The sequence below is a fragment of the Engystomops pustulosus genome, chromosome 4 (assembly GCF_040894005.1).
Source record: "Engystomops pustulosus chromosome 4, aEngPut4.maternal, whole genome shotgun sequence".
Lineage (NCBI taxonomy): Eukaryota > Metazoa > Chordata > Amphibia > Anura > Leptodactylidae > Engystomops > Engystomops pustulosus.
In genome coordinates this window covers 66,984,921-67,009,896 of record NC_092414.1, presented here as the reverse complement: position 1 = coordinate 67,009,896, position 24,976 = coordinate 66,984,921, and the positions used below count along the sequence as shown (strand labels likewise).

Below are 24,976 nucleotides of genomic sequence, written 5' to 3'. Positions count from 1 at the left end.
TTGCAAATGCATGAACATAGCAATGAAAAGACTAAGTATATTTTTAAGTGTTACTTTTGAATGTTGTCACGTGGAATTTGTATCCCGTTTTTAGAAGAAATCCTAGATTTTTTGTGCTTTATTAGTTTATATTTTGCAATGTAAACATTTGAATATGCAATATGCAGAAAATGGCTAAAACAATAGTACGTGTAAATAGACTTCTTTTCTAACCTCTACTTTGTACGCTTTTCACTGCCGTCGAAATAACTGCTACATTCACCTAGATGGACAATCATGTAAAATGCTATCCTTAAAAGTCGATTGGATGAAGAGTAGGAGGAAGTAGCTGGATAAATGTCAACTAGAGCTGAAATACTGGCTCAATGTTGCTCTATTATGTCCTCTATTCTGAAGCTTTTTACGGAGATGTGGGACATAGATTTATCTTTTTTCCTTAAAGGAAATCTAGCATAAAAATGTAGCATGATAAACCAGGGGGGCTTACTCATAGATCCAGACACTGACTCTGGTGATCTTCTTATATTCATTATCTATGGCTTCCTTCTTTCTATAATGAACTTTTAAAATTATGCTAATGTATCTAAACAGCTACTGGGGTGGTTCCCAGAGCCCCACTATGCTGTAGCTTCACAGGCTGTTACACTGTGCATGCGCACTTCCCCCTCTGTGCTGCAGTGAGATTACATCAGGCAGATGAGGGGATTGGCGGGAAGGAACAGGGGGCAGAGTGATACAGTCTAAGGCAATATTCACACTAAGGTATGCACACCTGAGCTTCTCACCCCTCCCCTGTCCATAGGGGGAAATTTGCCATTCCTGTACTTACGAGGGGAAATGCAGCCTGCTCTATCTTTTCCCCCTGGTACAGTATGGCACAGTGGGCAATACATCCATCAAAATGTATTGTCCATTGAAATGCATGGGGGATGTATACAACCTGTACCGCAACAGTACAGTGTAAGTTGTATATGGCTGTTTTGACACAAGGTTCCGAAAATCACCAGAACTCCAATTGCGGAATGAGTTCCTGGACAGACTATAGACACGCCATACAATTCCTCTCGTCCTTGTGTACACATGGATATTTCCGAACGTGTTTTCACAAGTTTATGAAATCCTGGATGATCCAGGCACGTCTGTAATGTCTGAATGTGAACCTATTCCGCAAATGGAGTCCAGGTGATTTCAGAACCTTCAGAAGGAATTATCCATATACCTTGTTGGCTTGTCTGTAAAAAAAAGATATAACTGGATACATACAGCTCCAATCATTGTTTTATTACTTGTAGACATATGAACTTTTTGGACTGGTTCTTGACTGAATAGCTCAATGATTGAAGATTTTATGTGGGTATGTGCAAACACAATGATGTGATGTAAGTCTGTAAATCTGAAGCATGTAGGGACTCCTGTAACCGCCCCAGTAGCCTTTCAGACTCATTAGCATAATTCTAAAAGTTGATTTTAGAAGGAAGCCATGAATAACAAATATAAGAAGATTACCATAGTCACAGCGTCTAGTAAGTGTCCCTTCTTTATCATGCTTGATTTAAATGGTAGATTACCTTTAAGATATATAAAGTTATTGTTAGATTTATGTGCTTCCATACACTTTTAGCTCAGATTTATAGTATTATTGTTAAACATAAGATATAAGGTTATCAGAAAAATCTATGTCTTCTTAAAGGTTTCCAATGTTTGTTTTTACAAGAAAAAAAAAATCAATATAGAACACTACATATGACTAGAAAATGCCAAATCCTTAATGAGATGAAAGAATGGCTAAATTGTTATACATTGGAAGCATCTGTTTCCAATATTTAGCTGTCATAGTTATCATACTGCAGAGCTCATATATTGAAGAATAATGTTAACAATGCCAAGTGGAAAACCTTGACGACAAGTCCATAGTCTGGAATCCCATGTGCGTTGCTAAACAGGTGTAGATACAAGAAGTAGAAAACGAATTACTTTGATTATTTCTTTTCATATCTTTTAGATGCATTTATGGTTTTCGTTAAATTAGAAAACATTTAAATTGCATTACGTAGACAAAAATTAAGCTAAAAGTTGTTTCCCATGCTCAGAATATTGGTACATATCCTCAGATCACTTGGAGTCAAGGAAATAAACAAAGCCAAATTCTCTATAAAGCTACTACCATTTCAAATGTAAGCAGTCTAAGCCATGAAGAGTACTGTATTACAGCTGTTTAGCAAACTTCTGAGAGTTAGACCCACCCCAATCTAAAAATTAATGGACATTCCAAAGAATAAGCTCTCAGCATTACGGACTTATGAAAAAATGTGAACATTGCATGACAAATTAATGAATACTGTTCAAGACTGAGCATTTGCAACAATGTTTTTATGTTTATAAACAGTTTGTAGCAGCAGGATTCAGCAGTATCAGATTGAGCTGTCTTCTGTGGGATGCTGCACGGTTAAGGGAAGGTGTGTGGCTGTGGGAGAAAGGCTGAACTATTGTGCAGTATTAGACTGAACTGTCTGCTGTGAGATGGGATGACACATGGCTTAACAAAGGGGTGCGGCTGTGGGAGGAAGAGCTGTCTTGTGTGAGATGGGAAGGGGAATCGCTGAGCTGCCTGGCTTCCTGGAGCTTTCAGCTAAAGCTTGTGCATGTTGAGAGAGAGGCAGTTGACAATCAGAATATTACATGGATTACTGATTGAGGGAGGCTGTATATTAAATGGATTACAGACTGAGGAGGGGTTTTATATTACATATATTACTGACTTAGGGGGGGGGCTGTATATCATATGGATTAATGACTGGGGGGGGGGGTGTAAATTGAATGGATTACCAACTGAGGGGGGCTGTATATTACATAGGTTTCTGATTGAAGGGGGCTGTATATCATACGGATTACTGACCGAAGGGGTGTTGCATGTTACATGGATTACTAAGGAGATGCTGTATATGACTGCCTGGTGGGTGACTGTATATGACATAGATTATTGACAGAGAGGAGGGGCTGTAAATTACATGGATTACTGACTGAGGGGGGGGGTGTAAATGACATAGATTAATGACTGATGAGAGCTGTATATTACATGGATTACTGACTGAACGCGACTGTATATAACATGGATTACTAAGGAGGTGCTGTATATTACATCTATTACTAAGGGGGTACTGTAATACATTTATTAGAGCAGTGATGGTGAACCTTTTAGAGACCGAGTGCCCAAACTACAACCAAGACCCACTTATTTATCGCAAAGTGGCAACACAGAAATGTAATTAGTGATTATACTCCCTGCTCTGTCACAGCTTTCATTCATATCAGCACCCTGAGGACACCAATAAAGCAGAAAATAGAAGAAATTTGGATGATCATTGTAGCTTCCCTCCAGGATCCCATAGACAGGAGGAAATGTCAGGGCAGGAGCTACAATGATAATCCAGATCTGTCCATACCTTCCCACTCCTCTTCCATCTCTGGTGATGGTCTGGGTGCCATAGGTTCGCCACCACTGTATTAGAGTAATACATGTATTACTGACTGATGGGGCCGAACATTTCATGGATTACTGACTGGGGGGGGGGGGGGGGGCTGTATATTACATGGATTACCGTTTGGGGAAGGCTTTATATTATATGGATTACTAACTGCGAGGGGGGCTGCAAATTATATGGATTACTGACTGAGGGGGGTGTAAATTACACAGATTAATGACTGATGGGAGCTGTATATTACATGGATAACTGACTGAAGACGACTGTTTATAACATGGATTACTAAGGAGGTGCTATATATTACATGTATTACTGACTGATGGGGCTGAACATTTCATGGATTACTAACTGGGGGGGCTGTATATTACATGGATTACTGACTGAGCGGGGAGCTATATATTATATGTAGTAGTAAGGGGGTGCTGTATTTTTTATTAAGTAAATAACAGCTGTGCTATGTATTATTTTACTAGTGGGTGGCTGTGTTATATATGAATGGGGGTTGTTAGGCCTGTACATTAATTTATGGATGCTGATATTGTACACAAATTATTGAGTGTTATATATAAAGATGGGGCTATTGTATATCATTAGAGGAGCACTTTATGTAATTTAATAGGGCTTTAGGCATTTAAAATGAGGAATAATAATGGACTATGCAGTAATTGTGGGTAAACAAAATACAGTGGGTAAACTTTATATTTATTCAGGGAATATACTACACACACGGCACAGTGTGGTCAGTTGTGGTGTTAGGGGTATATATGATACATAGGGGTGCACAGTATGGTCAGTTGTGGTGTGAGCAATATAGAGGATATATAGGGGTACACAGTGTGCTCAGCTGTGTGAGTGGTATCTATCATATATATGTATGGGATGGCACCATGTGCTTATATGTGGTGTGAGGGGTATATATGATATATAGGGGTGTACAGTGTGATCAGTTGCTTTGTGAGGGCTATATATGATATGTACACAGTTGTGGTGTAAGGTGTATTTATGACATATGTGAGTATGTAGGATGATGCCAACCATGTCTGTTTTGTAAACCCACTGAGATGAGTTGGTAATACCAGTCTATGTTTAGTGTCTTTTGTTCATTATCTGTATGGTGGTATTTTTTGCCATTATGTTGTGGTAATGCTGTGGGTCACAGTTTAGAGGTATAATTTGGAAATTGTACAAATTGTTTGGAATATTGGTCTTATGGAAAGTATGGTGACATTATTTGGTTGGTCATGCACCAAAATTGGAATTTGTTTACTAAAGTTCTGAATTTATATATCCATCTAAAACTAAAGATAAGATGTTTTTAAGATCTCTAGCGCTTGGGCTGATATTTGAAACAGTATATATGAAACAGTTTATAATAAGTGTTAGCTTTTAGATGTATTGTTGCGAGAGGGGGCCCTGCATCGGCTACCAAGTTGGAGGGTTATCCTAAATAAGGTGCTCCATACTGCTGCGACCCTTAATCTGGGCAATCACAGTCTTCAGGATTTATCCAGCTCACCCTACATTTTCTCGTTTTCCCCTATCACACAAGAGAGATTGCTTGGAAACGTGTCAATTCTCCTGTTATTACAGTAAATGACAGCAGTAATGAATGGAGTATACAGCCTCTATTTAAACACAGCTAATAAACAGAAAAATTTCACTCCCTTCTAAATTTTCTATATGCCGGATCGTTTCTAGTGTACATCGCGGGAGTGTCTGCTAGCGTTATCTGAGGTTTCTAGGGTACCTTAACCCAACAGGATATGATTGTTCATACTTTATACTGCAATACTACTGTACTACTAGGGGCTGGATGGCTATACACTACTGGGGGCTTGCTGGCTCTATACTGGGGAGGCTGTGACCAATGGCTTTCCCACTCTAGGCTTATACTCAAGTCAATAGGTTTTCCCAGTTTTTTTGTGGTAAAATTAGGTGCCTCGGCTTATACTCAGGTCGGCTTATACTCGAGTATATACTTAAAAAAGGCTATGCAGTAATTATTTATTTGTTAAAATTTAGAATGTTAGTTACTTATCTTAGACAGCAAAATAATGTCTTCACTTCTTCCTCATAACATATTTTATTCATAGACTGTGAACATGTATGCCATTGAATGTCAGATAAATATTTCACATTGCATCAGCCAACATGAGCAATGTTCTTCTGCACAGAAGCAGAATTCAGTTTCCCTGATCATATGACTATTTTGGGGTTTACTTCATGGCAGAATAGATGTGTGTCCTACATGTGATTATATTCAAAATAGCGCAGGCAAAATCTAATGATTGATTTTCTAACAAGCACTTACTATTAATCCAGATAGAGGATACATAAAAGATTGTGGATTGTAGACGATGAAAAAGAACTCTTTCATCAAGCTATTTTAACTCTTACCAACATCCCCCTTTAAATAATCATTGCACCACTTCAGCACAAAAAGCCTAGACCTGAGGAAGCACTGGTTGTAGTGGGAAACGCATTGTCCAAAATATCTCTGAATAAAAGGAAACCTTTTACCCCTGACGTCCCATTTTTACACATAGGGTGGCACAACCAGTGACCTACCCTCCAGCCCATTGCTATACGCCCTTGTTACCCAACCTTGGGGCGAGGGTGTGGACGCGGCAGAGGTTACTCATCACATATGTACTGTGATAGACAGACCGTTATTTTTAATATGTGAAGATTCACTGAGGACTGGTTATGTTCCACAGGACTGGTGCATAGCAAATGTGCTACCAATATACAAAAAAGGATCAAAAAGCAATCCTGGAAACTACAGACCCGTGAGTCTAACTGCTGTGGTGGGGAAAATATTTGAGGGGTTTGTTAGAGATGCTATCCGGGAGTAACTCACTGTATATAACCTTATAACCCAGCGTCAGCATGGGTTTATGAGAGATCGGCCCTGTCAGACTAATCTGATTGGTTTCTACGAGGAAGTAAGTTCCAGACGGGATCTGGGGGACGCTGTAGATGCTGTATATCTGGACTTTTCAAAGGCATTTGACACTGTGCCGCATAAAAGGTTGTTACATAAAATGAGACTGCTGGGACTAGGGGAAAATCTGTGTATTTGGGTAAGTAATTGGCTTAGTGATAGAAAACAATGGGTCGTCATTAATGCCACATTCTCAGACTGGGTTGATGTTACCAGTGGAGTGCCACAGGGGTCAGTATTGGGGCCACTTCTTTTTAATATTTTCATAAATGACCTTGTAGTGGGGTTACACAGTCAAGTTTCAATATTTGCAGATGATACTAAGCTGTGTAAAGTAATAAATACTGAGGGATCGATAGTTTATCATTAAAGAGGGATTTGTGGAAACTTGAGGAGTGGGTAGAGAAATGGTTGATGAGGTTTGATGTAGATAAATGTAAAGTTATGCACTTGGGCCATGGCAACAAAAAGTATAATTATGTTCTAAACAGTCAATTACTTGGTAATACTGGAGCTGAAAAGGACTTGGAATTTTAGACCACACATGGAATATTGTGTACAGTTTTGGGCACCAGTGTATAAAAAGGACATTGTAGAACTGGAACGGGTGCAGAAGAGAGCAACAAAGATAATTGGGGGAATGGGGGGAATAGAATACAATGACAGATTACAAAATTTGGGATTATTAAATTTAGAAAAATGAGGACTGAAGGGAGACATCATTACAATGTACAAATACCTGAACGGACAGTACAAGGATCTCTACAAAGATCTTTTTATCCCTAGGCCTGTGACCAGGACAAGGGGGCATCCTTTACGCCTAGAGGAGAGGCGATTCCACCATTAACATAGACAAAGGTTCTTTACTGTAAGAGCAGTGAGACTATGGAACTCTCTGCCGCAGGAGGTTGTTATGGCGGACTCTATGTACATGTTCAAGAGAGGCCTGGATGCCTTTTTGGAGACAAAAAATATCACGGGTTATTGGGATAAAACATTTATTTTGATGGCCCAGCGTCTTTTTCCACCCTTATATACTATGATACTATACTTTGAATGACGTTTTCCAAAATCCACTTATTAACCACCATCTCTGTTAACCAAACACCATGTGTGGTGCCTGCTGTGGCAATAAGCAATGAGTAAGCTCAGGTTCTATTTGCTACATTTAATTAATATGAGCTCTGAACTTTGATTGATTACTATAGGCAATGAGTATAAGGTTTCTTAAGATGGGCGTGCAAAAAAAAAAACAAACATGTTATGTTCAGACTGTAATGTATCTGCATCCATTTTTTTCATGTCCAAATGTCATCAGTTTTTTCACATCTGCAAAAAACCTCATTTTCACATCACTTTGGTGGTGATTTTTTTAATAGGTAAATGTGTTAATGAGATTTAACATAAAAAACAATGCTAGAAAGGAAATTTCATACCCCACATGAAGTTCCTAGTAGTTTAAATCCTTCACAACCACCCAATGTATATATATGTCGGCCGGTCGTGAAAGGGCATATGGAGAGGGCTCATGGACTGCCGGGAACAGATCTGCTGCTTGGGTGCCACCATCTTTATCTGCTTCACTATTTGGTACAATTGTGTGCACCCCTGTCTCCTCATGCTTTCTCCCCACACGATCCCCCTCGCTTCTGCCAGCTCAACGCACATGACAGGAAGTGGGCAGGGTTCAGGGAGCTGCATGAGTGTGGAGGAGAGGAAACTGACTCAGACACACACAGGCTGCAGCTGCCCCCTACCTGGGACTAAGCACATGCTGCTGGCTGGGAACCAGGTAATGTAAAATAAATTTTAAAAAACTACTGAAATGATTCAGAATGCTGACAAAGGTGTTTTTAAAATCTGATTAAGTTGGTTGTTGGAATCTGTCACCATCTAAAAATTACATTACTGGTGACAGGTTAATTTTAACACATAAATAAACTATATACATTTGGTATCTCTGTGATTGTACTGATCCAAACAATAAAGAAGAGTTGTCTTCTCAACCACACATTGTAAGCAACAACATTACAGTCCATCTGAATGTGGCACAACTGTGTTTCTTTGCCATTACCACCACAGCTTCCCAGTACATGGCACAGCATATTAAATGGTTCCACCAGAAAATAAAATGTTTCTAGCATTTGTCAAGCCGTCATATAGCTTTGTTAACAAAAAAAGCAAAAAGTCATAGCTTGTGAAAGGAGTGAAGTGAAAAACAAAAATGCAAAAAAAGTCAAATGATCCCAAACCAAGTACCTTCATGTTGGTTGTCTCTTTAATAACACAGCCATGCTTGTCAGGGGAGTATCTATAGGGGTAGCAGCCATAGCAGCTGCTATGGGACCCACAGCGTCAGGTGGCCTGGCCACCCAACCTGCCACAGTGGAGGATGTTATGCTGGAATATTATGTACATTGAGCTGCATGAAGTCAGATCTGTGGTCTCTGACCTCCTGGTATAAGAAGATTCCTGGACAGTGAGTATATACATATGTGTTAATGAATGTGTAAATGTATGGATGCGACATGTATATTCTGTATGTGTGAGTATGTGACGTGTATATGATCTATTTGTATTTATATACTGCATATGTTTGTATATACTCTATATATGAGCCTATATGTGATGTGTCTATGCTGTATGTATTTATATGTTGTATGGTATGTACAGTATATAGTATGTGTATATATTCTCTATGTCTGTATGCACTGTATGTATATGTGTATGTTCTGTATGTGTGTATATGTGATGTTTATATGCTGTGTATATGCTGTATGCATGTATATATGTTAAGTATATATTCTGTGTGTGTGTATATGGTGTAAGGTACACACATTATTTCCCCCTATCCACCGCCTTCAATACAGGGGGGCCATGGAGGGGGTCGTGGCTGGCCAGGGGGTGGGCGAAGCCGGCAGGGAGTGGGCCCATGAAAATTTGCCAACTGCATAGTATATATACTATCTGTGTATGTTTTATATGGGTATGTAAGTACCGTATATAAATGTGTTTATAAGTTCATAAATGAGTGTGATTGTATAAACCTGTAGAATATTAGAAAGAACGCTTTAATTAACACGAACTATATCATCCTCGTGCCCCGATGGGTGTATGGAGAGAGCTCACAAGCTGAGCTTTCTCCATACACAGCGGCACCTAACTTACCATTAAATGCCCGCCGCCATCTTGGATGTCCGATCGCCGCCCCCTGTAATGTCATGGGAGGGTGGTGATCGGTTGCTATGGCAGCCTAGAGACTCGTAGGCTTGCCATGTGCAATGATTATTAGCAATCGGACCCTGCATGGTTAAATTACACTGGAGGATCCAAAATAATGGTAAAAATTTTAAAAATGGTTAAAAAAATATGAAAAAAATAGTAAAAAAAGTAAAAGTTTAAATCACCCCCGGCTCCCTAGAACTGGTATAAATATAAATAAACAGTAAAAATCATAAACACATTAGCTATTATCGCGTCCCCAAAATGTCCATTCCATCAAAATATATTACCGATTTTTACCGGTATTTAACCCCGTAACGGAAATTGGCGTCGAAAATGCCACTTTTTTGCCATTTTGAAAAATGTAAAAAATTCTATAAAAAGTGATCAAAAGCCCATTTAGTCCTCAAAATTATAGCAATAAAAATGTCTTCAAAAGTCGCAAAAAATTACACCACCCACAGCTCCGTGCACTGAAGTATGAAAAAGTTATTATTGCCAGAACATGGCAAATGAAGAATTTTTTTTGTACAGAAGGTCTTAATTTTTTTGAATGTATGAAAACATTATAAAACCTATACAGATTTGGTACCCTCGTGATCGTACCGAGCAAAAGAATAAAATATACATGTCATTTGGGATGCTCAGTTAAAGCTGTAAAATCCAAGCCCATAAGAAAAAGGCGCAAATGCGTTTTTTCATAATTTTCACTGCATTCTGAATTTTTTTTCCTGCTTCCCAGTACACGGCACAGAATAATAAATACTGTAACTATAAAGTGCAATTTGTTACGCAGAAAACAAGCCCAAACAGAGCTCTGTACATGGAAAAATAAAAAAGTTACAGATTTTTGAAGGTGGGGAGTGAAAAATGAAAATGCAAAAACGAAAAAAGGGCTGCGTCCCTAAGGGATTAAGGAAAACAACAGTGTCCCTCTGAAAAGAAAGCAAGAGCCGTAATAAAACAGAATTCTCAGTATAACAGTATAAAACGTATTATCCCCACATTACCCTTTTCTTACCTGCAATATAAAGCACATTATACTCTAACTATAAAATGTTTCCATGTGTAAACATAGCTAGTAATAGTTCTATGGATTTGCATTCATATACAGTATATGCATTAAAAACATATATACGCTTTTCTATTCCTGTTAATATTCTGCACATACAAGCGCATGCACCATTAGTTGTTCTGATTATACTTTTCAATTCATCAACAGTGAGAGGAGACCTTGAAAATGAAGAATTAAATCGTTGTACATACAGCTATAATTCTTGAGATGAACTATGACTGCATCGCCTGGAGCTCTCATTCAAGAAAATCCAAGTACAAGTTGTATGAAGTATCCCTACAGGGAAGAATCTGATCATGATTAACAACCACCACCATTCTCAAAAATGGAGGTCTCATTCTAAAGAATTGAATGTAGGTCAAGTCTACCGCTCCAGTCAGGTGGTCGGACATTGCAAAGCACAACACATCTCTGGCACTACCATTAATGCATGCAGTGTTGCTTCATTTAATTAGTCAGAATGGGCCTCTCGTTCTCGTAAACAGTTCAGATCTGTATTCATGATTATGGGGGGGGGGGGGTACCAGCAGTTAGACCCCACCAATTAGATTGTAACTCACTAGTTTGCAAAATCCCTTTAAGAGAAAGGAGCATTAAAGTGAGACACCGGGTAAACTAATTAGGGAATATTAAAGGGGTTGAACCACTGCAGACATATTGGGGGCCATTTACAAAGGGCCCGATTCGCGGTTTCCGGACTTGTTACCCGAATATTTCCGATTTGCGCCGATTTTCCCTGTATTGCCCCGGGTTTTTGTAGCACGCGATTGGATTGTGGCGCATCAGCGCCGGCCTGTACGAGACGGAAATCGGGGGGCGTGGCCATACAAAAAACCCGACGGATTCGGAGAAAAACCGCTGCATTTACACGCACTTACCTTCACCAAGTATAGGATCGTGAACTCCGGCGGGCCTCGGCGGACTTCAGCGCAGCAGCGACACCTGATGGACGTCGGAGGAACTGCCTTAGTGAATCGCCGGAAGACCCGAATTCACCGGAGAGAACGCGCCGCTGGATCGCGAATGGACCGAGTAAGTAAATCTGCCCCAGATCTACCAAACTAATTGCACCTCATCTGTCTCCAGGCTACGACAGGTAACATTGGCTGAAACATTTATGTAGTTTATTTTGGGCCAGCATGTAGTTTTTGTTTGGCCAGTCACTTTGTCATTTACCCAAAATTTTTATTAAAATTAGAGATCAGTGCACCTGAAGTTTCCAATCAGGTTTCGGGTGTGTACCATGCGACCCAGACAAATTGTCCAGCAGTGTCCCCATGGTCAGTCATAGCCAAGGGTAGTAACCAGGGGCGTCAATTTGCTGCCAATCCAACAACATGTCTGGGCCACTTTGGACGCACCCGGACCCTGAATGGAAACTTCAGGTCCTCTCATTTATATCTAAAATCATTATGTCAGATATTACTGATATACAATCTGATTGTGATAGAAGGAGAGAAAATGGTTCTCTATAAAAAAATAATCAGATTCAATTCAGGTATTTATACTATAAGACAATAGCTTGTATTCAGCATTTTTTGTGTCAGGGCACACTCATATTTTCTTCTAAACGCTTTTACTTCCTACCTATACTGACACAGTCTATGCACATAGAAACATGTCCAGTAGCTGAAGGTTTAAGAATGTGGATCCCAGCTTTCAGTTTTTAAGATATAAGTAGAGATTACAAAATCTTAAGGTTATGGATACAGGAAGATTAGATCTTTTTTCCATCATTTACAGAACAGGAAGAAAGTACCGTATATTCCGGCGTATAAGACGACCTGGTGTATAAGACGACCCCCCTACTTTCCTGTTTAAAATATAGAGTTTAAGATATATTCGCCGTATAAGACTACCCCTTTTCCAATGCATACAAAACACCGGTAAAAATTTTTAAAAAAACTGATTTGAATTTAACATGGTCCTTTTTTTAAATTTCAATTCTTATGACATGCAGGTATATAGCAGGAAAACTGTCGCTCATAAACATAAGGCATACAACAACAACATTACCATTACAGCACAGCCCCCAGTAGTATACAGCACAGCCCCCAGTAGTATACAGCACTGCCCCCAGTAGTATACAGCACAGCCCCCAGTAGTATACAGCACTGCCCCCAGTAGTATACAGCACAGCCCCCAGTAGTATACAGCACAACCCCCAGTAGTATACAGCACGGCCCCCAGTAGTATACAGCACGGCCCCCAGTAGTATACAGCACTGCCCCCAGTAGTATACAACATAGCCCCCAGTAGTATACAACACAGCCCCCAGTAGTATACAGCACGGCCCCCAGTAGTATACAGCACGGCCCCCAGTAGTATACAGCACAGCCCCCAGTAGTATACAGCACTGCCCCCAGTAGTATACAGCACTGCCCCCAGTAGTATACAGCACTGCCCCCAGTAGTATACAGCACAGCCCCCAGTAGTATACAGCACAGCCCCCAGTAGTATACAGCACTGCCCCCAGTAGTATACAGCACAGCCCCCAGTAGTATACAGCACTGCCCCCAGTAGTATACAGCACAGCCCCCAGTAGTATACAGCACAGCCCCCAGTAGTATACAGCACAGCCCCCAGTAGTATACAGCACAGCCCCCAGTAGTATACAGCACTGCCCCCAGTAGTATACAGCACTGCCCCCAGTAGTATACAGCACAGCCCCCAGTAGTATACAGCACGGCCCCCAGTAGTATACAGCACTGCCCCCAGTAGTATACAACATAGCCCCCAGTAGTATACAACACAGCCCCCAGTAGTATACAGCACGGCCCCCAGTAGTATACAGCACAGCCCCCAGTAGTATACAGCACAGCCCCCAGTAGTATACAGCACGGCCCCCAGTAGTATACAGCACGGCCCCCAGTAGTATACAGCACGGCCCCCAGTAGTATACAGCACTGCCCCCAGTAGTATACAACATAGCCCCCAGTAGTATACAACACAGCCCCCAGTAGTATACAGCACGGCCCCCAGTAGTATACAGCACAGCCCCCAGTAGTATACAGCACAGCCCCCAGTAGTATACAGCACAGCCCCCAGTAGTATACAGCACTGCCCCCAGTAGTATACAACATAGCCCCCAGTAGTATACAACACAGCCCCCAGTAGTATACAACATAGCCCCCAGTAGTATACAACACAGCCCCCAGTAGTATACAGCACAGCCCCCAGTAGTATACAGCACTGCCCCCAGTAGTATACAGCACTGCCCCCAGTAGTATACAGCACAGCCCCCAGTAGTATACAGCACAGCCCCCAGTAGTATACAGCACTGCCCCCAGTAGTATACAGCACTGCCCCCAGTAGTATACAGCACAGCATTAAAAAATAAATAAACTTATATACTCACCCTCCGGTGGCCCCGATGTTCGCGCGGCTCGTCTTCAGTGTTCCGCGCCGCCATTGATCTTCCCCGGCAGGCGCCTAGTATGACGCGCCGCTGCTGCCCCGGGGAAAAACATGGCGGCGCCTAGCAGAAGAAAGAAGACGGCGCGGTGAGTATGTCCCATGCACATCTTTTTGAGGCTGCCGGCAGCCATCGCCGTGAAAACACCCGCGATCGGTGCTAGCACCGATCGCGGGTGTTACCGGTAAGCCTTTGCTGCAATATGCAGCAAAGACTTACCGACTATGGAGAGGGCTCAGCCCGTGAGCCCTCTCCATGCAGCGCGATCCGACCGCGATCGTCTTATACGCCGTCATTACCGGTGTATAAGACGATTACCGGCGTATAAGACGACCCTAGAGAAGACAGAAGATTTTTCTGTCTTCAAAAGTCGTCTTATACGCCGGTATATACGGTAGTTTTGCATTTAGGATTTGTGCAGGAAGAATACCCGAGGACTTTTAGAAGTTATGTCCAACCTTAATATAGCTTTAATCAAATTGGCATTAGTGATGTCCGATGCTATTAGAATCAATCTGATCAGGACTGTCACTGTAGTTCTCTCCTTAGGCAGCAGTATGACTTGGCCTACTAATAGGCACAACGATTGTCTTCAGTCTTACCTTCAGATATAAAGAATAACTGTATCACTAAAATGACAAAATATTCTTAATGAATAAAATATTAAAATTCACAAAATTTAGACAATTGTCCCAATAATAATAATAAATAATCATGGATATTGGTGCAATAGACTTTACAGAAATAAGGCCTGCAAAATGGGCATGACCTCAGTCTTCAACCCATTTTATCTTCTACTGTGTGAATTTCTCTTTGTTTGTGTCACAAGTGCTCCTGCGACCCCTCTCTCATGTGCCTCCGTGTTCCCCCTCATGTGTGTCGCGGGCTCATTTACCTCTCTGCGTTCCAGCGCTGTCTCCAGCGATTGAGCACACGTGTCTCCACCTCCTAAGGCTCACAAGCACCAGCTTCTCGTGATTTAAAGGGCCATCGCAATGTTAATTGGTTTTGGTCATTCCAGGTTTTTAAAAATAGCCGGCCTCTTCCTGCAAACCCATCCGGATATTTTTGCCTAGCTTGTTCCTGTTGCTATACGCTGATATTGTGAATTCCCGTTGTGACCCCAATTCCCTTCCTGACTTCACTACTCTGCTGCCTGCCTTGACCTTGTGCCTTGCTCCTGACTCCAGTCCTATGCCACCTGCCTGACATCCTTCCTGTCCCCGACCACGATTCTGTCCTTCGCCTTAGACGCTGCCGCGAGTTAAGTCACGGTGGAGCGACCTAGTGGTACCCCGCCACAGCGGGTATAACAGCTAGTCTAACCTGGCCTCCCAGGTGTCAGCTTACATCAGCGCTCCCGGTGGTACAGTGGGTCCACTACCCCTGAATACTGACAGTTTGTATACTGTTTTATACTAGAAAAAGTCCTCCTATCATTTGGCCAATAGCTTGATATGATGTATACTCCCATTGCCCACCCTCACTGGATACCTGGGCTAAAATGACAAAAATCTCATTCCCCCAAATGAGGCGGGGAGGAGGCCAGAAGCCAATGCAGTCATACTTGATTATGGTGTATAAGGGGTTAACATTTGCGATCAGAGTTATCTCTGTTATCCCTGGTGTTAAAAGAGAGTGCCTGCTATAATATGCAGCTGACATCTGTAGGTACACCAGCCATAACCAGGACGTAGTAGCACTGCATTCTGCCGGAAGCTCCTTCCCACAGCATAGTAGTGTTACGCCCATCTACATGAAGGGGTTAATGAACCTGGAGCATAATGCCCTAAGGAATTGCCTGAATAGCATTGTCCTTATGTTGTGCCACTAATAATAAGCCTCCACCATTATTTCCATAAATCTCAATTCTCAAGTAGGAACTTTCTAGTACATTTTGTTCTAAACACCTCTTCAAGTGGTATATTTGACTGGACAAAATGTCATTATAGAAGGTAGCATATTAATGATTTTCCTGCAATTATCCGGAAAGCCAAATGTTAAGTTTGCTTTTTTCCCTCATTAAATAGAGTCAGAGGTTGTATAATTAAAGCATCTAGCCGAAATCTGGGGCAATCCAACTTATACACTAAAATCATCAGTTTCATCGGTTAAAAGGAAAAATTAAACAGCTTTTTCATCCATTTATTGGAGGCTTAAAGTTCCAGAATGTAAAGCTGATGGCAACTGCAATAAAATGGTCTTTCAACCAGAAAAAGAAAGGAATAGATGTGAGGACAAAAATAGAAGTTTATGTCAATGTCATTAACCTGATAAGTAAAACATTCTCTAGTTACCGAACAATGATGCATCCTATAGTCATTAGCCTTGATCCCCTTTGTACATTTAACATGAATATTAAACACCTGCTAGACATTCCAGGAGCCTCTTCCCATATGGAAAACCAAAGAACCGGACAGAAAAAAATACATACTGGGACAGATTTATCAAAAGTGATTTAAAGTAAGACAGTCTGATGCCCCAGGTTTATCAAAGTGTCTGATGCTGGATGATAAATTTAGTGTAGGTTAAGACTCTTTAGTTGTACTTTGTAACTCCTTTTAGTAGACTTAGCTTAAACTGTACCAAATTTATGGTGAATTTTTGGCACACACATTTTCCCACAACACAACAATTGCCCCCTTGTCTAATTTTTTTCTTCATTTTGTAAACCATTAATCATTGATCCTTAACTGAAGGTTAACAGGCAATGTCAGACTTCTTCATCAAAAGTCAACACAACAGTGTCCTATATGGAAAGGGATGGCATCTAAAGAAGAAATTGTTATTCTACCCATCTATAAATCTTTATATCTGTGTGAACACAACTTAAAGCGTAACTGTAAAGTTATAATGATTTTACCAAATTATTATATGTGATGCCCCCTTTTAAAAACAAACAGAACGATGTCCATATTGTGCTGGTCACCCCTTTCTTTGCCAAGTTATGGCATTTTCTGTTCTGAAATTGTTTGACAAAAATCTTTCTCTCCAGAGGTGAAGTGGGCAGAGACAAGTGTCTGTCGGTCTATGCCCTCAAGCTGAGGCCAGTTAGGTTGCCCACAGATCCCATGATGCTTTATGTTCTCTTGCAAAGTAATTTAGCATCAAATCCATTTAGTTTCCCACAAGTAAATCCACTGAACACTGCACAGAGCACATATAGGAAGTATATGGTGACAGACTGGCAGCTTACATTACATGGAGGCAGGGCCGGATTAAAGGAGGGGCTCACGGGGCTCAAGCCTGGGGGCCCCCACCACTTTCACTTTTAAAGGGGCGACTCAGCAACTCAGCAACTGTCTCTGTGTGCAATGCGCAGCAGCCCGTGGCCACCCGCATCACACATAGGGGTCTAGGATGTCAGCTGTGTCAGTGAGACACAGGCGCCATTGGTGGGGGAGATCGCCGATGCACTGTTTCGGCAGCAGCAGGTTGTGATGGGATGCCAGCGGCGAGTTATGACGTCACGCTGTCGGCGTCCGATCACTACATGCTGCCGCCAAAACAGTGCATCAGCTATCTCCCCCAGTGATGGCAGCTGTGTCTTCAGTGGCCTGAAGAACGAGGAAGAGCCTGCAGCATCGTGGGATCACTGGAAGGGAAGGTGAGGTAAGTATAAAGTTTATTTTGTGGCTATTTTCTACAGAGGACTGGTGGCTGTATACTACTGGGGGCTGGGGGCTGTATTCTACAGGGGGCTGGTGGCTGTATACTACAGGGGTCTGGTGGCTGTATACTACTGGGGGCTGGCTGGCTATATACTTCAGAGGGCTGGTGGCTGTATACTACAGGGGGCTGGTGGCTGTATTCTACTGGTGGCTGGTGGCTGTATACTACAGGGGGCTGGTGGCTGTATTCTACTGGGGCTGGTGGCTGTATACTACAGGGGGCTGGTGGCTGTATTCTACTGGGGGCTGGTGGCTGTATACTACAGGGGGCTGGCAGTCTACATACTACAGGGGGCTGGTGGCTGTTTACTACAGGGGGCTGGCAGGCTATATTCTACAGGGGGCTGGCGGCTATATACTACAAGGGGCTGGCGGCTATATACTACAAGAGGTTGGCGGCTGTATACTACTCGGGGTGGCAGGCTTTATTCTACAGGGTGCTGGCAGGCTTTATTCTATAGGGGGCTGGCAGGCTATACACTGCAGGGGGCTGGCAGGGTATACACTACAGGGGGCTGGCAGGCTGTATTCTATTGGGGGCTGACAGCTATATACTACTGGGGGCTGGCAGCTATATACAACAGGGGGCTGGCCGGCTGTATTCTACAGGGGGCTGGCAGGCTGTATTCTACAGGGGGCTGGCAGCTATACACTACAGGGGGCTGGCAGGCTGTATTCTACAGGGGGCTGGCAAGCTGTATTCTACAGTGGGCTGGCAGCTATATACTACAGGGGGCTGGCAGCTATATACTACAGGGGGCTGTCAGGCTATATAATACAGGGGGGCTGGTAGGCTGTATTCTACAGGGGGCTGGCAGCTATATACTACAGGGGGCTGGCGGCTATATACTACAGGGGGCTGGCAGGCTGTATTCTACAGAGGGCTGGCAGGCTATATACTACAGGGGTTGACTTTCTATATACTTCCAAAAACAATGTTGGAAGAGCCCCCACCGGTTTGCGCCCAGGGGCCCCCACCACCCTTAATCCGGCCCTGCATGGGGGAGCAGGGAACATGTAATAAGTGGTAGAAACCATAAGTAAACCAGTTACATGAAGTCTATAGCCTGTGCTGTGTGAGCACAAAGGGTAAGTAGCTTATCTCCACAGTGCACAAAGAGCCGATAACAAGGTTGGGGAAGAAGGCAGCATGAGGTGCAGAGAGAGAGACAGAGAAAGTACTGTAGTATCACAGACTGTGATGATGGGACTGATAGGAACAGGGGAGATCTTGTACCTCACTATTCTGTGAAGGAGACATCTGTATACACTGTTCTGAACACATACAGCCCTGCTACATACACACACAGAGATCTGTCACATGACCTCCTTCTATGTGAGTAGGGAGCAGCCACCCTTCCATTAAACTGACAGATAAACAAACTACAAATAAACTAGGGTCTCAAAGGGCTTATTAGCGCAGACAGAGGAAGCAGCCATTACAGCACTGAGGTAATCTGAGGGGTATAGCAAAGAACCTACTGGATTTAGGTAACAAAGATAATAGTTAAAGTTGTTTTTCATCCAAACAGCTATTGATTTGTGGAAGAAAAAAGTTTACATTTACTGTTTAAGTTTACAATCCAGTTTTGTGAATCAGTAACTAAAAAATTCATCAGGGACACAGAGAAAGTTCAAAGAAGGGTGAACAAATAAGAATGTCACAGAGGAGATCTTAGTTATAAAGACTGGTCATCCAAACGAAATGTGTTTAGTCTGGAGAAGAGAAGACTGGGGGGAATATGATATTAATACATAATTATGGAACTTAATTATTTGTTACTTTGAAAGAACAGAGAACACACATCACTTCTTATGCTTAGAAGAAATATAGGTTTTACGCAAAATTTCGCAACATTCCTTAATTGCCCTAACAGTTAAATTATAGAACCTGCTCCCATAGGATTTGGTAAGGAAATAAAGTCTAGTGAACTTTCAAAAATAGTATCTTCCTCGTCAAAGCAACAATATGCAGTGCTACTGGTATTGATATAGTATGCAATATGTTACAACAAGCACTCTCTTAGCTAGGCTATTATTTTTTCTGCAATGTAATAAGAGTACGTTTACCTTTAGTGACATTAACCTTATGGTACTGTATACATACTGTATGTATGCTGCCAAGAAAGTACAGGTGAATTGCTGCTGTATTATACTGGCACCAATCATGGCAGGCAACCTGTTAGGTACTGCATTATCAGCCAACAGTGACATAAAAAATGGCACTGCATGGGGCCGCCATATTGCCAGCATTGGGGGCCTCCTGTTACATCATCAGTGCGGTGGGAGTAAACATTTTTTTAAAAAAATGTAAAAAGTAGGCCTTTCTCTGTTTTTGAATTTCCATTTTTCAATCCCCACCTTCAACTTTTTTTTATTTTTCCATGTAAATAGCTGTGTGAGGGCTCTTTACTTGCACTTCATAGTAACAGTATTTAATATTCCATGTACTGGGAAGTGGAAAAAAATTCCAAATGCATTGAAATTGGTGAAAAAAACACATTTGACCAATTTTTAAAAACTCTTGTGGGCTTGGATTTCACAGCTTTCAATGTGCACCCCAAAAGACATGTTTCCTTTACTCTTTGGGTCGGTACGACCACGTGGATACTAAATTTATATAAGTTTTATAATGTTTTCATATATTTACAAAAATTAAAACCTCCTAAACAAAACATCTTCATTTTGCCATTTTCTTGCGTTAATAACGTTTTCATACTTCAGTGTACGGAGCGGTGTGTGGTGTCATTTTTTGCGAGATGAGATGGTATTTTCAATGCTACCATTTTGAGGACTGTACTGCCTTTTGATCACTAATTATTACGTTTGTTACATGTTGCGAAATAGCAAAAAAGTGGCATTTTGACTTGTTTTTGTTACGCTATTTTTTGTTACTGGGTTAATCATCATTATATTTTGATAGATGGAACATTTTGGGACACGGTGACACCTTAACATGTTTATGGTTTTTACTGTTTATTTATTTTTATATTAGTTCTAGGGAAAGGGGTTGTCTGATTACTACAATGTGGCAGTACATGGGGATTTTCCACATCATCTATAACAATGTGCAAATCACTAAAACAAGACAGCCTCGGGTCTTTATATGACCTGAGGCTGTCATAGTAATAGATCACCGCTCCCGGATTATGTCACGATGATCCAAGCCAATATGTCGGCATCCATCCGCTGACAAACTTTTACCGCCGCTGACAAAGGGGAAGAATTAACGCGGTCAGTGTTAGCCCTCTCATACACCCGCAGCCGTCATGTGACATACTAATACACGTTGGTAGGATCGGTAAGATGTATACTTTTAAATTACCTAATATACTGCCAATTGCTTTAAGTATGAAAAAGTTCTGACTGACAGAATATGTCAATTCAAAGAAATTCCAATGTTTAACCCCTTAGTAACCACCCATAGGGCTTTCTACGTTGGTCACTAACGGGCCTTACGCTAGGTCAACGGGTTTCTCCATCGGCCTAATCAATGGTGCGCACGTGTCATGGATTGGCTGTTAACCCATTCGATTCTTCGGACAATGTTCTGACCGCAAGATTGATGTACCTTCAGAAGGAGGGGGCACCTTCCCTCACCTCCCGGCACCACATCATGCGATCGCGGGGTGCCCTCTTCTTAGCCGGGCACCTGGGGACCTAATGAAGGTTCCCGGATCTGCCAACGGCCAATTTCTGCTTGGTCCAGCCCCAGGCTGACACTTTTAATGCACTGCAATACATGGTTATTGCAGTGCATTAGTATGAACTAATGATTATATGATCACTAGTTCATATGATACTAATGTGAAAATTAAAAAAGTAAAACAAAAAATAACAAATGTATAAAAATAAAAAAAATTAATTCATAAAAATGTTCCAAAATTCCCCAATTTATAAAAACATAAAAACGGTTATTCCCAGTTGTGAACCCTGTAACGGAAAAACGGTGCTCAAATGTCCAAATCTACATTTTTTAGCCGTTTCACAACACATCAAAAACATTAAAAAAAAAGTGATATAGAGATTACAAGGTCCCCAAAATGGTAACAATAAAAACGTCAGCTTGTCCCGGAAAAAATTACATCTTAGCCAACTCTGTACTCCTAAGTATGAAAAAGTTATTGAAGTCAGAATATGGTACAGGAAATAATTTGGGGGGGGGGGGGGGTTACATAAGGTTTACATTTTTGGTAAAAACACCTAATAAAACCTTTTTATATTTGGTATCCCTTTGATTGTATCAAACCAAACAATATATTAGAGATGCCATTTGGAATGTACATTGAAAAATGTAAAAACAGAGCCCACAAGAAAATGGCGCAAATACGGTTTCTTGTCTATTTTACCTTATTTTGAATTGTATTTCCACTTCCCAGTACAAGGGATGGAATATAAAATACTGTTACTAGGAAGTACAATTTATTATGTAGAAAACAAGCCCTCACACAGCTCTGTGTATGGAAAAATAAAAAAGTTAGTAGGGAGCAACAAACAGAAAGTAAAATGGAAAAAGCCCACCGGCAAGGGGTTAATATGCCCCCTATACCACATGATAAAAATGATAAAATTCTGCAGCTAAATGAATGCATTAATGATAAATATTAGTGAATTCCAAATCAAACCTTTATTTTGTTTAAATTTCTGTAAAATACATAAAGGGTTAACAAGCTTCCTACCTGCTGTTTTGACTGGTTTGAGGGGTGAAGTTAATAGAAAGGGGTGATATGTAGTGGGTTTAGGGTTAACAGAACCTCCAAAACCTCTATAGAAATGAAATGTTCCCTAAAATAATTGATTCTAAAATTTTCTTGAAAATTTGAGAGAATGCTGTTCGATTATGATCTTTCAAGCATCGTAATAAAACTAAGGGACACTTATAAAATGACGCCAACACAAAGCTGATGTATGGAAAATGTAAGTTAGTCAGTTTGAAAAATAGAACATTTTGAAGTTTGAAAATAGCTAATTTTTTCAAAATATTTAGCATATTCCCCTTTTTCATAAATAAATGTTAAATATATCAACCACGATTTCCCACTAACTTATAATACAAAATGTAATGGAAAAACAAACTCCAAGACACTTGGGTAAGTTAAAGCCTTCTAAAGTTATAACCGGATAAAGTGGCACATGCTGGTTTTGAAAAATAGGCCTTGGTCACCAAGGAGCAAATGAGATTGGTCACTGAGGGGTTAAAGGTAATCAGACGTAACAAATCTATATATATTTGGTACCTCTGCGATTGTACTGGCCTATACAATAAAGGAGACGTGTTGTTTAGACCACACAGTGAAAGATGTAAAAGCTAAGTATGCTAGAAAATGGTCCATCTGCATTTTTTTTTACATTTTTCTTACAACTTCCCAGAAGATTATACAGATTATTCATTGGTCCCACTACAAACTACAATTCGTCCTGCAGATCACAAGACCTCTTATAGCTCTGTACATGGAAACATGTAAAATCGGACAGAGGAAGATTTAATGAATGAGAAGAATTCTTAGCTTCTACAAGTGATATCAGTATAGGAGTCATATTTTGTCATATATGGGCTAATACATAATCAATGTCTTACACTTTGTGCACAGCTTTGCACAGCCTTAATGTAGCTGTATCTTAAATAATGAACAGCTATCTAAAACTTCCAACACCAGCTGTCTGACATATGGATAGTGGCATACTTACTGAGTCTAGCAGATGGAAAAGTTTTAGTATTATTAATACGATTAAAGATAAAGTGCAGGAAAAGTAGTTCTTATTACAATGAGAAACTACCGTATTTTTCGGACTATAAGGTGCACAAAAAATCCTTTGATTTTCTCAGAAATCAAAGGTGCGCCTTATAGTCCAGTGCGCCTTATATATGAAACTTACTTACAGACAACAGCTGCCATGAACTGTGCACAGGTCTGCCACCTGCTGGTCATTCATCCTTATAATCAGGTGCACCTTATAGTACAGTGCGCCTTATAGATGAATCTAGACGTTTTAGCAGGCATTTATTGATGGTGCGCCTTATACTCCGGTGCGCCTTATAGTCCGAAAAATACTGTATTTCCATCAGGGACTATTAATATTTATAAATATGGAATCTTTCTTTAGTTTTTTGCTATACAGCAAAGCTTAGGCTATCATTATTGGATAACAAAGTGGCTCTTGTGCAGTGGCGTGGCTAGGAGAGACAGGGCCCCTAGCAGGCTAATCCATGGGGCTCCCCTTCCCACTTAAAAAATATACATATTAGTATACTCACACATATAAATATCATGTGCATATACACATACATACAGTGCCATATGCAACATACTCACATACAGACACCATATACACATCACAGATACTGCATATATACATCACAGTGTATGTTATATACATATTATGTTGGACATGTGCAGTATAATATAGATATAATGGTGCACATCCTCCTTTCTTTATTGTGTCGGATGACGGGGCCCCCTGACACTGCAGGCCCCATAGCGACAGCTATGGCTGCTACCGCTGTAGTTACGCCCCTGCTCTTGTGTAGACCTTGTATACAGTTCCATTATTATTTGATGTGTTATTTTTGGGTTATCTGCCATCTAGACTTCTTCTTGATCTGTGTCATGGTGTTGCTACTGCAAACTACATTTCCCTATCTGCCTGGTTTGCCAAAGTCCTATCTAAAAGCCACATTTTCCAGAGAGCAGTTAAGTTTAGAGGCTGCAGGGGGAGCTCCACTTTGGACGCCTCTATCTTCTGTGCTATAGTATCTTGAGACACACTTTCTCATGCAGTCAATTTTTTGACTGGCAGTGGTAAACAGATAAGAATTACCACTAGTTGCCAAATCTTGACGGCTATTTATAAGATATCAAGTACAGGTCCAGCCTGGCAACTAGTAGTAATGCCTGCAGCATTAAGTATTGTTGTAACATGTAATTGAAGGAGCTTGTGGCTTACATCTGACCCATAATGAATTAATATTTTACTATTATTTATTTATAGAGCACTATTAATTCCATGAAGCTTCACAATCAGTAAAGGATTCACACACATTGCATGAAGACAAAAACAAACTGATCAGGAGACAAGTGGGAGGAGGACCCTGCCCGTGAGGGCTCACAATCTATATGGGAGGGAAGAGGGAGACACAAGGTGGTGGAGCAGAGCAGTTACTATGTA

At 41.1% G+C, this 24,976-nt stretch overlaps 1 protein-coding gene across 2 annotated transcripts in view; it reads right to left on the bottom strand.

Annotated features, from left to right (window-relative positions):
* The window catches only part of DRD1 (dopamine receptor D1), a 47,414-nt gene that overhangs the window by 6,560 nt on the left and 15,878 nt on the right, over nucleotides 1-24,976 (bottom strand). The window contains exon 3 of one of the 2 annotated variants that reach the window (XM_072146157.1): nucleotides 1,507-1,568. The exons of the other annotated variant lie outside the window; for it this stretch is intronic. The gene's annotated coding sequence lies outside the window, so the exon portion shown is untranslated. The remainder of the gene's footprint in view (nucleotides 1-1,506; nucleotides 1,569-24,976) is intronic. 2 annotated transcript variants of the gene reach the window in all.